Source organism: Eurosta solidaginis, chromosome 3, assembly GCF_040869045.1.
Source record: "Eurosta solidaginis isolate ZX-2024a chromosome 3, ASM4086904v1, whole genome shotgun sequence".
Classification (NCBI taxonomy): domain Eukaryota; kingdom Metazoa; phylum Arthropoda; class Insecta; order Diptera; family Tephritidae; genus Eurosta; species Eurosta solidaginis.
Genome location: NC_090321.1, coordinates 248057272 through 248074162, shown reverse-complemented (window position 1 = coordinate 248074162; position 16891 = coordinate 248057272). Strand labels below are relative to the sequence as shown.

General features: G+C 37.5%; 2 protein-coding genes across 4 annotated transcripts in view; one reads left to right on the top strand and one right to left on the bottom strand.

Annotated features, from left to right (window-relative positions):
- The window catches only part of fdl (fused lobes), a 134013-nt gene that overhangs the window by 98654 nt on the left and 18468 nt on the right, over positions 1-16891 (top strand). The gene's annotated exons all lie outside the window — the stretch shown is intronic.
- The window catches only part of s-cup (stanley-cup), a 56337-nt gene that overhangs the window by 38343 nt on the left and 1103 nt on the right, over positions 1-16891 (bottom strand). The gene's annotated exons all lie outside the window — the stretch shown is intronic.

The window sequence follows — 16891 nt, the reverse complement described above, 5'->3', positions numbered from 1 at the left end:
CTTTTGATACCCATATTGTACAAACAAATTCTAGGGTCACCCCTGGTCCACCTTTATGGCGATATCTCGAAACGGCGTCCACCTATGGAACTAAGGGTTACTCCCTTTTAAAATACTCATTAACACCTTTCATTTGATACCCATATCGTACAAACGCATTCTAGAGTCAACCTGATCCACCTTTAAGGCTATATCCCTAAATGGCGTCCACCTATAGAACTATGGCCCACTCCCTCATAAAATACTCTTTAATACCTTCCATTTGATACACATGTCATATAAACACATTCCAGGGTTTCCCTCGGTTCATTTTCCTACATGGTTATTTTCCCTTATGTTGTCACCATAGCTCTCAACTGAGTATGTAATGTTCGGTTACACCCGAACTTAACCTTCCTTACTTGTTTTAATTGCCTTCGCTCTAATGAGATGTAATTTTTTATGTTGTATACTCCCAAAGTAAGAACGGAAGAATGTACTTGAAACTACAATCATTCGTATCACCTTAAGTATGTAGATCCAAATTAAACTACAATATTGGTGTGCCATGGCGGATGAATAACATATGTACGTTATTATACTCAGCTGAGCAGAACTCAAAGAGTATATTAATTTTGTTCGCATAACGGTACCCCGTACCGGCATAAACCAATCGAGATAGATATAGACTTCTATATATCACAATGATCTGGGCGAAAAAAGAAATTGATTTAGCCATGTCCGTCCGTCCGTCCATCCGTCCGTAAACACGATAACTTGAGTAAATTTTGGGGTATCTTGATGAAATGTGGTATGTGGGTTCCTGGGCGCTCATCTCAGATCGCTATTTAAAATGAACGAAGTTGGACTATAACCACGCCCACTTTTTCGATATCGGAAATTTCGAAAATCAAAAAAGTGCGATAATTCATTATCAAAGACGGATAAAGCGATGAAACTTGGTAGGTGGGTTGACCTTATGACGCAGAATAGATATTTATAAAAATTTTGGACAATGGCACCGCCCACTTTTAAAAGAAAGTAATTTAAAAGTTTTGTAAGCTGTAATTTGGTAGCTGAGGATGTAATGTTCGGTTACACCCGAACTTAGCCTTCCTTACTTGTTTAATTATTCATACATATTTTTATGTACTATATTAGACCGTTTTATATATTTTTTACAGCTTTTACAATAAAAGCAGAAAAGAATGATACAATTTGTTAACAATTGTTGCTGCTATTTTTTTTCTCACAAGTGTACATAAGCTCCAGCCAATTTTTCTTTCAACAAAGTCAGGCGCCGGGTTATGTAAGTGTGAGTTTTAAAGAGCATACTTTTCTTTCAGGATCTGGCCTATATTAAAACAAGTAAGGAAGGCTAAGTTCGGGTGTAACCGAACATTACATACTCAGTTGAGAGCTATGGAGACAAAATAAGGAAAATCACCATGTAGGAAAATGAACCTAGGGTAACCCTGGAATGTGGTTGTATGACATGTGTATCAAATGGAAGGTATTAAAGAGTATTTTAAGAGAGAGTAGGCCATAGTTCTATGGATGGACGCCATTTAGGGATATCGCCATAAAGGTGGACCAGGGCTAACTCTATAATTTGTTTGTACGATATGGGTATCAAATGAAAGGTGTTACTGAGCATTTTAAGAGGGAGTGGGCCTTAGGTCTATCGGTGGACGCCTTTTCGAGATATCGCCATTAAGGTGGACCAGGGGTGACTCTAGAATGTGTTTGTACGATATGGGTATCAAATGAAAGGTGGTAATGAGTATTTTGAAAAGGAGTGATCCTTAGTTCCATAGGTGGACGCCGTTTCGAGATATCGCCATAAAGGTGGACCAGGGGTGACTCTAGAATGTTTGTACGATATGGGTATCAAACGAAAAGTGTTACTGAGCATTTTAAGAGGGAGTGGGCAATAGGTCTATAGGTGGACGCCTTTTCGAGATATTGCCATTAGGGTGGGCCAGGGGTGACTCTAGAATGTTTGTACGATATGGGTATCAAACGAAAAGTGTTACTGAGCATTTTAAGAGGGAGTGGGCAATAGGTCTATAGGTGGACGCCTTTTCGAAATGTCGCCATTAGGGTGGGCCAGGGGTGACTCTAGAATGTGTTTGTATGATATGGGTATCAAATGAAAGATGGTAATGAGTATTTTAAAAGGGAGTAATCCTTAGTTCTATAGGTGGACGCCTTTTCGAGATATCGCCATAAAGGTGGACCAAGGGTGACTCTAGAATGTTTGTACGATATGGGTATCAAACGAAAGGTGTTACTGAGCATTTTAAGAGGGAGTGGGCATTAGGTCTATAATTGGACGCCTTTTCGAAATATCGTCATTAGGGTGGGCCAGGGGTGACTCTAGAATGTGTTTGTACGATATGGGTATCAAACGAAAGGTGTTACTGAGCATTTTAAGAGGGAGTGGGCATTAGGTCTATAGGTGGACGTCTTTTCGAGATATCGCCATTAGTGTGGGCCAGGGGTGACTCTAGAATGTTTGTACGATATGGGTATCAAACGAAAAGTGTTACTGAGCATTTTAAGAGGGAGTGGGCAATAGGTCTATAGGTGGACGCCTTTTCGAAATGTCGCCATTAGGGTGGGCCAGGGGTGACTCTAGAATGTGTTTGTACGATATGGGTATCAAATGAAAGGTGGTAATGAGTATTTTAAAAGGGAGTAATCCTTAGTTCTATATGTGGACGCCTTTTCGAGATATCGCCATAAAGGTGGACCAAGGGTGACTCTAGAATGTTTGTACGATATGGGTACCAAACGAAAGGTGTTACTGAGCATTTTAAGAGGGAGTGGGCATTAGGTCTATAGGTGGACGCCTTTTCGAGATATCGCCATTAGGGTGGGCCAGGGTGACTCTAGAATGTGTTTGTACGATATGGGTATCAAATGAAAGGTGGTAATGAGTATTTTAAAAGGGAGTAATCCTTAGTTCTATAGGTGGACGCCTTTTCGAGATATCGCCATAAAGGTGGACCAAGGGTGACTCTAGAATGTTTGTACGATATGGGTATCAAACGAAAGGTGTTACTGAGCATTTTAAGAGGGAGTGGGCATTAGGTCTATAGGTGGACGCCTTTTCGAGATATCGCCATTAGGGTGGGCCAGGGGTGACTCTAGAATGTTTGTACGATATGGGTATCAAACGAAATGTGTTACTGAGCATTTTAAGAGGGAGTGGGCATTAGGTCTATAGGTGGAGGCCTTTTCGAGACATCGCCAATAGGGTGGGCCAGGGGTGACTCTAGAATGTTTGTACGATATGGGTATCAAACGAAAGGTGTTACTGAGCATTTTAAGAGGGAGTGGACATTAGGTCTATAGGTAGACGCCTTTTCGAGATATCGCCATTAGGGTGGGCCAGAGGAGACTCTAGAATGTTTGTACGATATGGGTATCAAACGAAAGGTGTTACTGAGCATTTTAAGAGGGAGTGGGCATTAGGTCAATAGGTGGACGCCTTTTCGAGATATCGCCATTAGGGTGGACCAGGGGTGACTCTAGAATGTGTTTGTACGATATGGATATCAAATTAAAGGTATTAATGAGGGTTTTAAAAGCGAGTGGCCCTTAGATGTATATGTGAAGGTGTTCTCGCGATATCGACCAAAATGTGGACCAGGTGATCCAGAAAATCATCTGTCGGGTACTGCTAATTTATTTATATATGCAATACCACTAACAGTATTCCTGCCAAGATTCCAAGGGCTGTTGATTTCGCCTTGTAGAACTTTTTCATTTTCTTCTACTTAATATGGTAGGTGTCACACCCATTTTACAAAGTTTTTTCCAAAGTTATATTTTGCGTCAACAAACCAATCCAGTTACCATGTTTCATCCCTTTTTTCGTATTTGGTATAGAATTATGGCATTTTTTCATTTTTCGTAATTTTCGATATCGATAAAGTGGGCGTGGTTATGGTCGGATTTCGGCCATTTTTTATACCAAGATAAAGTGAGTTCAGATAAGTAGGTGGGCTAAGTATAGTAAAGATATATCAGTTTTTGCTCAAGTTATTGTGTTAATGGCCGAGCGGAAGGTCAGACGGTGGACTGTGTATAAAAACTGGGCTTGGCTTCCACCGATTTCGCCCATTTTCACAGAGAACAGTTACCGTCATGGAATCTATGTCCCTACCAAATTTGAGAAGGATTGGTAAATTTTTGTTCGACTTATGGCATTAAAAGTAGTCTAGACAAACTAAATGAAAATGGGCGGAGCCACGCCCATTTTGAAATTTTCTTTTATTTTTGTATTTTGTTGCATCATATCATTACAGGAGTTGAATTTTGACTTAATTTACTTATATGCAGTAAAGATATTAAATTTTTTGTTAAAATTTGAATTTAAAAAAATTTTTTTTAAAAAAGTGGGCGTGTTCTTCATCCAATTTTTCAAATTTTTATCTAGCACATACATAGTGATAGTAGTAGCGTTCCTGCCAAATTTCATCATGATATCTTCAACGACTGCCAAATTACAGCTTGCAAAACTTTTAAATTACCTTCTTGTAAAAGTGGGCGGTGCCACGCCCGTTGTCCAAAATCTTACTAATTTTCTATTCTGCGTCATAACGTCAACCCATCTGCCAAGTTTCATCGCTTTAACCGCCTTTGACAATGAATTATCGCATTTTTTCGGTTTTTCGAAATTTTCGATATCGAAAAAGGGGGCGTGGTTATAGTCCGATATCGTTCATTTTAAATAGCGATCTGAGATGAGTGCCCAGGAATCTACATACCAAATTTCATCAAGATACCTCAAAATTTACTCAAGTTATCGTGTTAACGGACGGACGGACGGACGGACGGACATGGCTCAATCAAATTTTTTTTCGATCCTGATTATTTTGATATATGGAAGTCTATATCTATCTCGATTCCTTTATATATGTACAACCAACCGTTATCCAATCAAACTTAATATACTCTGTGAGCTCTGCTCAACTGAGTATAAAAAATAAGGAAAGGCGTGAGTACCAAATACACGTGAAGTTCAATGCGATAGAAAAGTAAAATATAGCTTCTAGTTAAATTAACTAGAGCTCGCTCAACCGATAACTCTTATACATACAACTTTTCGATAAAAAAGCGATGATGTGCTGATAATAAATTGACAAAACTCCGATAACAAATCGATCACTTTTTGATAACATCGATAACTTTTGAAAGATGAATGGAGAACTTTTCGATAATTGGGCAAAACGATAACTCTTCGATAAAAAATAGATAACTGAACGGTAAATTTTGTTATCGATTCCAAATTTTTTAGCCTTCGATAACAAATCTATAACTCGTCTATAAAAAGAAGATAACACATTCATAACCCTTCGATAACAAACCGATAACAACTAAAACGAAACTTAAGCTCGTAAAAAAATCGGTCTAATTTGTATGCTCATTTTCTGCTCGGCTATTATTTAGTGTGCTAAACATTCACTTGGGCCTGTGAGCTTTTTTTTTGCTCCTACAATTCATTGGCCTCTAACACACATGTATTTGGCCTTTTGACTCTCACACTTGTATACAAAAGGTTTTTGTTTTTAGGTAGATAAATGTAACCCAACAAGCATAAGAAAAAGCTTCTTACATTTTTTATGAATTCGCGAAAGTCCAAGGTGGATGTATACCATGGTAGTAAAACCCATTATAACCTATGGCTTGGTAGCCTGGGTTTCGAGAACAACTCGGTTGACAACGGTATAATCTCTGAAAAAACTCCAACGACTGGCGTGTGTAAGAATAACGTGGGGCTTAGCATTGGAAGCTATTCTCGACCTAACCACGCTACACGTAGTGATGGCGCAGTCAGTCAATCCCGAGCCTCATGAATATCGCAAAGGCGCGCTCGGGCAAAGGAAAGGTTATTTTATCCCGCAACATAAAGGTATTGAGAGAGAAGATCTCAATCTCTAAACTTCTGAGGGATGCTAGTCTCGAGCAGGTAGTCTTTCAGAAAAGATATGAATTAACAGTGGGATATAAGATAGTATGAAATGTAGCCAGATGGTACACATGAACCTGCAACGTGAGTATTCTACCGAAACCATCGCCATACTTAGCGACAGTCAATCCGCATTCAAGGAAATTTCGCCCTTCGAAATCAAATCAACATTTGTCTTGAAGTGAGTGGAAAAGCTGAATCAACTAGGACTGTACGAGCCTTTGGGCCTGTGCCGCTGTTTCCAGTTGCTCCACAGGAAATTATGGGGCGCATATTGCTAGAAGGGAGGGAGAAGCGATAAGAATACTGGTTTAAGACAATATAAATTACCGTTGGAGGGTTATACCACAAATCGCTACAGGACATTCATAGGCCTTTGAAAAAATAAACTAAGAATTTCAACAGGTATTCTTACACGACACTACACAATCAATAGTCACATGGCAATAAAATAAAGGGATACTTGCCGATTCTGCGATCGAGCAGAGAAGACGGCTGACTGCAACACAATCTCAAGCTGTGGGCTCGCCATGGCCTGAGCAATCAACACAGAAAAACCCTCAAGCCAAAGGAATTGCTTGACTTCATCAGGGAAGTCGGTTTGCATGAGATGCTGTAAAGGAGATGATGGCACAGCATACCAATGGTCGCAGCCCAGTTCTTAACACTAACTCTCAACTTTTATTTCAGCCTTTCCTAATATTTATTATTATACGAATTCTTCTTGCCTTTCCGCAAACGTGCTCCTGCAAAACTTAAACTTTCCTTCATCAGGAAGAATCTATGCGGTCGTACTTTGTATAGCTTGTTCGAATGCCATGCAGATTTGCTCTGAATCAGCCCTTCTTGCAGAGACCGGCGAAATATACACTGGCCTTTTCTTGTCACTATGTAATCTTTTTGCAATGATTACGTTAAGCTTTCTTTATGAGATCAACCTCCTTCTAGAATTCAATACAAAAGCTTTTCGTTATCCGCTAAATCAAAGCCAACGCTATTTAGTTTAAGTGGAATTAAAATCAATTTAGTTGATATTGTGCCTATATAAAGGATAAGACGAGTCTCTGAAGGGTTTCAGCAGTGTTATCTATGTTGAAAGTCCTTTCCTGGATTTAACTATATCCAGTACGCTCTGCAAGTTGCATTTTAAAGTACTTTCCCGACTATATGATTTGACCTTCAACGTCATCCAACCCTCAACCATTATGCCGGTAAGAAACTTGAGGTTGACAGAACCTCGCCTGGTGAACAAACATATGAACGTAAGCATTCAGCAGGATTCGCCTCGTGTAGATTGGGTTAGGCAATGAAATGCGCTCGAAAATCCCTTTAATCGCTTCGAAAAATATTCAAAGTGGATCATATTTTGCATAACCCAGCTCATACCCTTCACAAGTGGCATGGTGGGGCTCTTTGATGATAAACAGTGGATGGTAGAACAATTAGTGGTTGAAGGGCGGAACTGATGAAGGACTTACAGGTGTATGGTCAGCCGATGGCCACAAACACCGCAAATACTGTATCTTCTCCCAGTAAATGCCCATAAATCAAAGCGTCTTAAATGCCTTCAGTTGAACCTTCACCACGCCAAGGCAGCGTCAGACGTCCTATGCAAGAGATTCGTTATTTTATCGAAAATTTATGGATGTATTGTCGAAAATGTCTCCATCATTTATTGAAAAGTTATCGATATCTTTTTCTAGAAGTTGTCGATTTGATATCGAAAAGTTATCGGGGTGCTATCATCATTCATCGCTAATTGACACCTAAGCGAATTTGCTGTTTCGTAACAGGTCACCCCAGCTATAGCCGCCAATTGGAAGCACCAAAGGGGGACAAGTTTCCCCCACCTGTCTATCCTAACTCAAGTGGAGAATTCACCCTTTTTCCGCCTCTAAATGGTCGTGCTTTTTGCTCATTTGCATTACATTACCTAACATTAGAAGGTTTTGCGCTTTTACTCGCTGGACTATCTTCATACCTGCAAAAAGCTCATGCAGCTCATTATACATCCTTCGATACTCGCCGTCGGGATCACAGAAAGGAGCATAATTAATCTTTAGATAGACTTTTCTCTCGGACACTCCAAGAGCGATCCATTCTTTACTCGATTACAGAATAGTTATGAACGTAGCACTTGTTGCCAAGAGTTTTTCTCCGTTTGAATCCCAAGCTGGCTGATTTCATTGCTGGTTCCCAGAGATTCAGCGGTAATAATTCGCTATCGATAATAAAACATTTACATCTCGGAAACGCTCTTCCCAAAAATCACCAAACTATTTGTTTGATACCAAATACGTCCCGTTTTCATGTGCAACAAAATGTTTTCTGGGAATATACATACATAATTTAAATGTGTGAATGTGTGCGTTTGCTTTACGCTTTTGGTGTTGTTGGTGGCTAACATATTTGGCGTGCTAGTAATTTTGTTGCACGCGATGTCTAACAAGCGCTGAATGGCATTGCGATATGCTGTGCCTTGCCGTTCGTTGTGTCGATTGTATGCATTCAACGTGTTCAAAGTTAAATAAGGCGCGCACTCGCTAACACCACAGACAGCGGCAACAAGGACTCGATTCACTTGCAAAAAAATATACTCGAATCATACATAAGCACCTTTGAGCGGCAAATATTCAGTGTTGTTGAAGATGATGAAGTAAATACGCACTTGGTAAAAAAAAAAATAACACGTTTTTTCGAATGGGATACACAAGTGAACTCCAGTTTTTTCGCATCTATGAATGGAGTTATTATTGTTATTGTTGTTAATTTTGTTATCATTGCATATGGTGGGTGCTTCTTCGTAGCACAACAACAATTCGAAATATTGTAACAACAATTTTTTTTTTGTTTTGCGGCAACAAATTTACTACCGAGAATGCCGTATATTTCTGCGCTGATTTTTATTAAGTGCTGCAAACAAAAGTGAGTGTGTATGCGTGTGCGATTCATGAAACACGTGAAACTTAATGTGTGTTTACAAAACTTTATTTAGTGTGCGTTTACAAGTGGGGCATAAGGCTTTTTTGATTGTTTTTCATCAACATGATATCATGTGCTTACGAGTTCAAAAATTTTGTTTGTAACTTTTGTCCATTTTGGTCTACTTGCAGAACTTGGAAGTTATCTTCTCACAAGGGGTTGAACGCTTTACATTTCGGACAATTTTAAAAATAACTCTTAGGTGAAAAGATAAATTGCCGTTCTGCAAGTGGGCCCTAAAGTATTTATGAGGATCAATGTTAAGTTTTGACAAGACACAGAGTCTGGTTTTTTGTGTTCACAGGCTTATTCCAGGCTTCTTTATACATCAAATTTCAACAACTTCATTCTATACGGTAGACAAATGTATCCTGCTGTTGTTTATGTAACAGCATCTCTCCCTGATTAGTCGCTACATAAAACCATGAAAATGGTTCTACTGCTTGTAGTATGAAGCAGACATTGCTCATTCGGGGAAAACATGGAGATAGAACATTTTTCCATTCCTATGGCGGGAAACATCAACACAGAAATTTTCATAAAAAATGTTCTTCAAAAACATCTTGTGATATTCCTTCCAGCACATTACTGTTGTATCAACCAAAAGTGGTTCGAAGATAACAATTGCATTAAGCTAGAAAAAACTTGAATCCACCCACCTTGCCTGAGTTGGGGTTAATTAAGCAATATTGAGCGTGTTTTGCACACGGAGTATATTATCTTTCGTAACATAACGGTTGATCGTAACGGTATAAACGAATCGAGATAAATATAGACTTCCATATATCAAAATTCTTAGGATGAAAAAAGGAATTGGCTTAGCCATGTCTGTCCGTCTGTCTGTACACACGATACTTTGAGTATATATTGAGATATCTTAATGAAATTCGGTATATGGGTTCCTTGGCACTTTCATCGCTATTTAAAATAAACGAAATCGGATTTAGTAAATAATACACCAGAAAGGTGAAATTTGATGTGGGGACTGATGTTAATAAAAACTGAAACATTTTTTTGAATATGGGCGTGGCGCCACCCACTTGTGATAATATCAATTTTACAAAAACTATTAATCATAAATCAAAAACCGTTAAACCTATTACAACAAAATTCGGCAGAGAGGTTGACCTTACTATAAGAAACACTTCGAACAAAAATTTCCGAAATCGGCTCAGAACCACGCCCACTTTTATAAAATATATTTCGAAAAGGGTTGTTGATGAATAAAAATAAGCTATATCTTTGCCACCGTGGTGTGATGGTAGCGTACTCCGCCTACCACACCATATGCCCTGGGTCCACACCACACGCAAAAGAAGATCAAAAATTTTAGAAATAAGGTTTTTCAATTAGAAGACAATTTTTCTAAGCGGGGTCGCCCCTCGGCAGTGTTTGGCAAGCGCTCCGGGTGTATTTCTGCCATGAAAAGCTCTCAGTGGAAACTCACCTGCCTTGCAGATGCCGTTCGGAGTCGGCATAAAAGATATAGGTCCCGTCCGGCCAATTTGTAGGGAAAATCAAGAGGAGTACGACGCAAATTGGAAGGGAATCTCGGCCTTAGATCTCTTCGGAGGTTATCGCGCCTTACATTTATTTTTTTTTATATCTTTGCCATAAAGAGCTTTTTATCAATTTTATTTCTTTTCCCAAGTGGAATTATAACAAGAAATAGGAAAAATTCAAATTTTTGAAAATGGGCATGGCACCGCCTCTTTTATGACTAAGTTCTATGTTTCGGGAGCCATAACTCGAAGAAAAATTAACGGATCATAAAAAGATTAGGTACATATGTTTCCTAATAGCAGGATCGGTTAAAGACCACGGCCACATTTATATAGTTTAAAAGAGTCGTAGACTAGAATAATAAGCTATATTTTAGCAAGAACTAGCTTTACACCAATCATATTCCACTTAACAAGTTTTATTGTAAGAGGAAATTGGAAGACATTTTTTTAAATGGGTGCCACACCCCTATTTCGATCAAGCTTACACAACATTTCGAGAGCCTAAAAAAAACAAACAAATTCCTCGTAACCAGAAATATTTCTAGTACAAATGGCCTAGATCGGTTAAAGACCAGGCCCACTTTTATTTAAGAAATTTTGGAAAAGTTCGTAGATGAATTTAATATGCAAAATCTATTCGAAGCATTGTTTTATATCAGTGATATTTAACTTTCAAAGTGTCATTATAATAAGAAAAAGGGAAATTGAAAAAAAAAAAATGAAATGGCGTGAAAACAGTTAGTTAATGTTTCTTGGAAAAACCCATTTATCATTCATAATATTGAATCATATCGAAAGCTTCAATTTTTAGGTACGTTTCCTTAAAATGCAGAGGTGTAGATATGTATGTAAATATGTAAAATAAAGAGCAGCGCAAATCCAACTTCGATTACAACCGAACTTAGACTCCCTTAGTTTTTTGGGATTAGTTTGTGTTTCAAATATGCCTTCGTAGGATTAGAAAAGTAATTTATCTGAAATGAATTGTACAACTAAAATTCACATTGAGTATATAATGTTCGATTACACCCGAACTTAAACACCCTCACTTGTTTAACATAAGTATATTTCGGGTTAGTTGTTGTGAGCATTTGACAGCAATTAAGGTTTTGTTTGCGTCCCTTTCGGGACAAAGTACCCAAATTTTATTCAGAGAAGATCATCTTTCAATAAGGTGCATACGAAATTGCATCACTATATCTTTCACCGATATCGGTAACACATGCTGATCAAAAACCCTCTTAATAAGTGGACGATGCCACTCCCTATTTTTATTTTTTTCATGCCGATCAAGTTATCTGTGCCAAAATTGCAGAGAATATTTGTATCCACGCTTGGTTCATTTAGAACTTGAGTTCTGCAAAAAGCACCCGGGCGCCCTATTACCCCGGTATTAAGTGGGTACCCGGGTATTACTCGAATTACCCAGGCGTTTGCGTAACCGGGTATCATCAAACAAACTACTAAGAACCTTGGCAAACAATTTTTAATTTTTTAGTTTTTAGTTTGCTTAGTTTTTGTGAACCTTGTATAAGTTTTTGTTATAGATCGAACTTCCTTTACTTAAACTAAAAATTAAAGAAAATTATAAATACTTAGTTTTAATTTGTACTTTTTGAATGTGGTAGCCATTTTTCCACATGCCACTGCATGTACTATTGGAGAGAACAAGGTTAGCGAAATTATCCTCCTTTCAGTTGATGTCCCTGACTAAGTTTGCTAAAACCTACTATCCTGTGAGCATAAAACCAAGGTCATTACAGTTATAACACCTGTTGTGTTCTCAAGAGAATTTTCGCTTATCGAACCTTATTAATTTTGCTCAAACGTACTTTAGCCATTATAAATTTGAAAAACATATACATACGTAAGTACATATACATTTAATATGCATTCATACATATATTCAACAACTCCCAAGTTCAGAGGATAAGTCAATCGATATATTAACAGACAGCGTTTTCACAACTGAATTTAAAGTAGTTATTTAATCTAAAATGAGCAGTGACGAATAAACAAATGCGATGAATATATGAAAGAAAAATTCTAAAAGAAAATTCCACGGTTGGTGGAAGGTCACATGCCCAAGGAAAAACAATAATGGCGACCTGGTAACCGACGTTCAGGACTTGCTTAAGCTTTGAAGGGAACGCTTTTTTCATTGCTCGTTAGCTAGAGAGTTGACAAATTCAAAACCTCAATTACGAAATATACGTTCTGACCAGCCTATTCCGTGAAGTTGCGAGCACCCGGGCTCTATGTATCTCACATTTCCCACTTAATATAAATTATCCCAAGGGCGTGGAAGATAACAAGCGTTTTATATGCTCCTTGCCGGTATATTTCAGACCAATAAGTCTTGAAATATTTTGTTTTAAAATCAACTGAGTAAAATATAGACAACAAGATTAGATCGATCACTATACGGAGGGATGGGACAATATATGTGTGTCTTGTATGTCGGCTAACAGTAAAAGGGATAGATGCTCAACGTTACAACGTAGTTTTAAAAAGTCTGACCAAAGGGTCAGATCCTATCACCCTGTTTCTGAGCCAACTCGCAGGTCATTATTGTAAATTGCCTTGGATCAAGTGTAGTTGGAGAATGTGACCAAAAAAGGTATGTCAAATGTCACTCCCGATTTAATAGGGCGTCTTTGAAAGCCATTCTGAATATAGGGAGTTATTCAAAAATTATCTGAAATAAGGATAAGCTTTAATAACTAAACCATGCCATCTGCTTTTATGTCTATAATTCTGAATATGATGAGAGACTTTTATTGACGGTAGATTCAATCTCTAAATTCATTGCAATCAACTTGACTGCAAACAATAGGCTTACAAACAAATCGATTGCAATCGATGATTGAAAAGTGATTGTAGAGTCTAAATTTCAATATCAGAATAAAAGCAATGTAGTTGATTGCGGTCATTGATTTTAAATCAAAATGCCTGAGAATTTTGCCAGCTCTATCCCATACACACGCCCATTGTGAATTCATACAAGTGAACAATCTTTCTATTCCTCCATTGCCATACCTACCTGTCAAATAATAGTTGACAAAGAGAATGGCTGTCACGAATGGCAAGAGAATGGAAGATTGGTTTGTTTTTTGCTCGGGGCTATTAAATTGAACTGCCATAAAGTGCCCATTTGTGTCTGAAATCAGCTTTTCTTTTACTGAAAATCAGACTGCATATTTATATTCATTTCTAAAATCTAGTTAAAAGATAAAATCTAAGCAGACAATTAAGCAAACATTTTAAAATATATAAATAATGTAATAAACCAATCGTCTACAAAATTGTTTGAAAAACACTATTGAGTAAATAATTTAAGTAATCGAGCAGCGATGGAACAGGTGATCGAGGCTGTTTACTATTGTGAACGTTTTTATCAAACATTCGGAACTTGTATGAATTCACAATGACCATTATGGTCGCCTAGAAGAGAGAATGGTTTTACCCATTATGAATTCAACAATAGTAAACGGCCTCGATCACCTGTTCAATCGCTGTTCGATTACTTAGATGATTTGTTGAATAGTGTTTTTCAAACATTTTTGTAGAGGACTGGTACACTGCATTATTTACATATTTTAAACAGTTTGCTTAACTCGCTGCTCACATTTAATCTATTAACTAGATTTTAGAATTGAATATTAATATGTAGTCTGATTTTCTGTATACACATTTAAAGGAAAAGCTGATTTGAAACACAAATGGGCCATTCACGGCTTTTCAATTTAATAACGGCGCGCAAAAAACAAACCTTTCTTCCATTCTCTGGCCATTCGCGACAGCTATTCTCCCTGTCAGCAATTATTTGACAGGTAGGTACGGCAATGGAGGAATAGCAAGATTTTTCACTTTTATGAATTCACAATGGTTTTACCTTCTCATAATTTTTTACTCTGAAAAGTGTAGCTCGTAGCATTCATTGTTTGGTGAGGGATCATAATTTTAATAGTTGTCATATTGTATGGGCTCCCAGTCTTTGTAGTATAGCAGCATTACCTGCTGAGAAGGCTGAAAAAAAAATGGTATACTGGCTTTATTGAATATTCAATTGATCATCGTAATCCCTTTGTGTAAATTTTTCCTGAGTAGAATAATTCTCTATGGTGTAAAAAGCTTTGCTTTTCTACAACTGAAATTAAAAGGCTTAAGCTTACTTGCGGAAGTGTGGACGCTCCGTTGACTGTTTAAGTGGTCATATCTTCATCACTGCCGTCATACTCAATGCTTGTTACCCTAACAATGTGGTTGTTACCCTAAGAATATAGCTGGATGGTATTGCAACTGACTTCTTATGAGCGGAAGAGAGAGTAGAGGGGAAAGGGTTTTTTTCTTCGCTATCTCGAAAAATTGATTTAAACGATTTAAGAAGTCCAATGCATCCTTAACAGATAGATACCATCTTATATACATTCATTTCCATTGGATGAAAGAAAAATACCTGACAAATTTTTTTAACTTGAATTGTAATTTTCTGAACTGGAATTATAATTTTCTGAACTTGAATTGTAAATTTCTGAATTTTAATTGGAATTTCTGAACTTGAATTGTAATTTTTTTTTTTTCTTAAACTGGAAAAGGTGTAAAGACATTACCAAGTTCACTGAACTCTTAAGTTTTTATGAAGTATCTAATTATAAATTTTAATATTCATTACTATTCGTAATTAATTTTATTATACTCAGCTGAGCAGAGCTCACGGAGTATATTAACTTTGTTCGCATAACGGTACCCCGTAACGGCACAAACTAATTGAGATAGATATAGACTTATATAAATCAAAATGATCTGGGCGAAAAAATAAATTCATTTAGCCATGTCCATCCGTTCGTCCGTCCGTAAACACGATAACCTGTGTAAATTTTGAGCTATCTTAATGAAATTTGGTATGTAGATCTCTATTTTAAAAGTCAAATTTTAACAAAAAATTGAATATCTTTACAGTATATAAATAAATTATGTCAACATTCAACTCCAGTAATGACATGGTGCAAGAAAATACAAAAATAAAAGAAAATTTCTAAATGGGTGTTGCTCCGCCCTTTTTCATTTAATTTTTCTAGAATACTTTTAATACCATAAGTCGAACAAAAATTTACCAATCCTTGTGAAGTTAGGACATAAGCTTCTATGACGATAACTGTTTCCTGTGAAAATGGCCGAAATCGGTTGAAGCCACGCCCAGTTTTGATACACAGTCGACCGTCTGTCCTTCCGCTCGGCCGTTAACACGATAACTTGAGCAAAAAGCGATATATCTTTACTAAACTTAGTTCACGTACTTACACTGAAAGAAAGAGACTGGTAAAATCAACCGAAATTTCTGTAAATTTTTATCCATCGCAACAAGATGTTGAATCAACTGCGCACAAATCGTTGATTCGTAATTGACCGTTTTAGTAGTCAAATGAACAAAAAAAGTTGTTGCGACAGCTTTGTACGAAAGTGCCTATGTTGCATTTGCAAGGCAGATGAGTTTTCACTGAGATCTTTTCATGGCAGAAATACACTCGGAGTGCTTGCCGAACAGTGCCGACGGGCGACCCCGCGTAGGAAAATTGTCTTCTAATTGAAAAGCCTTATTTCTAAAATTTTTATGTTGCTTTGCACGGGGTGTGAACCCAGGGTCTTCGGTTTTGTAGGCGGAGCACGCTACCATCACACCACGGCGGCCGCCATATACATACGTAAATATATGCATACATATTGTACACCGCATACATAAGTACAAAGTAGAGAGCGCAGTGAGCGTAAAATTCTCGTTGAAATTTGCTCATGTATTGACTGTTGATCGTTGTTGAAATGACCAGTGAGATCAGTTGTGTTAACAAAAAAATCAGTTAGATTGATTAGGAATCTGTCAATTTTACAGAATTTTGTTAACTTAAGAGCGATAATTTGTCGTCTGTTGAAATGACTAAACTAATTTGTTCGCTTGACAAAGAACTCGGTCGAATTAACCATAATTCGATCAATTTCACCGTTTCTCCTTTAAGTCAAGAACAACAGAACCGATTTGTTGATTTTACTAGCACCATTTCTTTCAGTGTATCCGAACTCACTTTATCTTGGTATTAAAAATGGGAGAAATCCGACTATGACCACGCCCACTTTTTCGATATCGAAAATTTCCAAAAATGAAAAAAATGCCATAATTCTATACCAAATACGAAAAAAGGGATGAAACATGGTGATTGGATTGGTTTTTCGACGCAAAATATAAATAACTTTAGAAAAAACTTTGTAAGATGGGTGTGATACCTACCATATTAAGTAGAAGAAAATGAAAAAGTTCTGCAGGGCGAAATCAAAAGCCCTTGGAATCATGGCAGGGATACTGTAGTATTACATATGTATTACATATGTATATAAATTAGCGATACCCGGCCCGGTCCACATTCTGGTCGATATCTCGAAAACGCCTTCA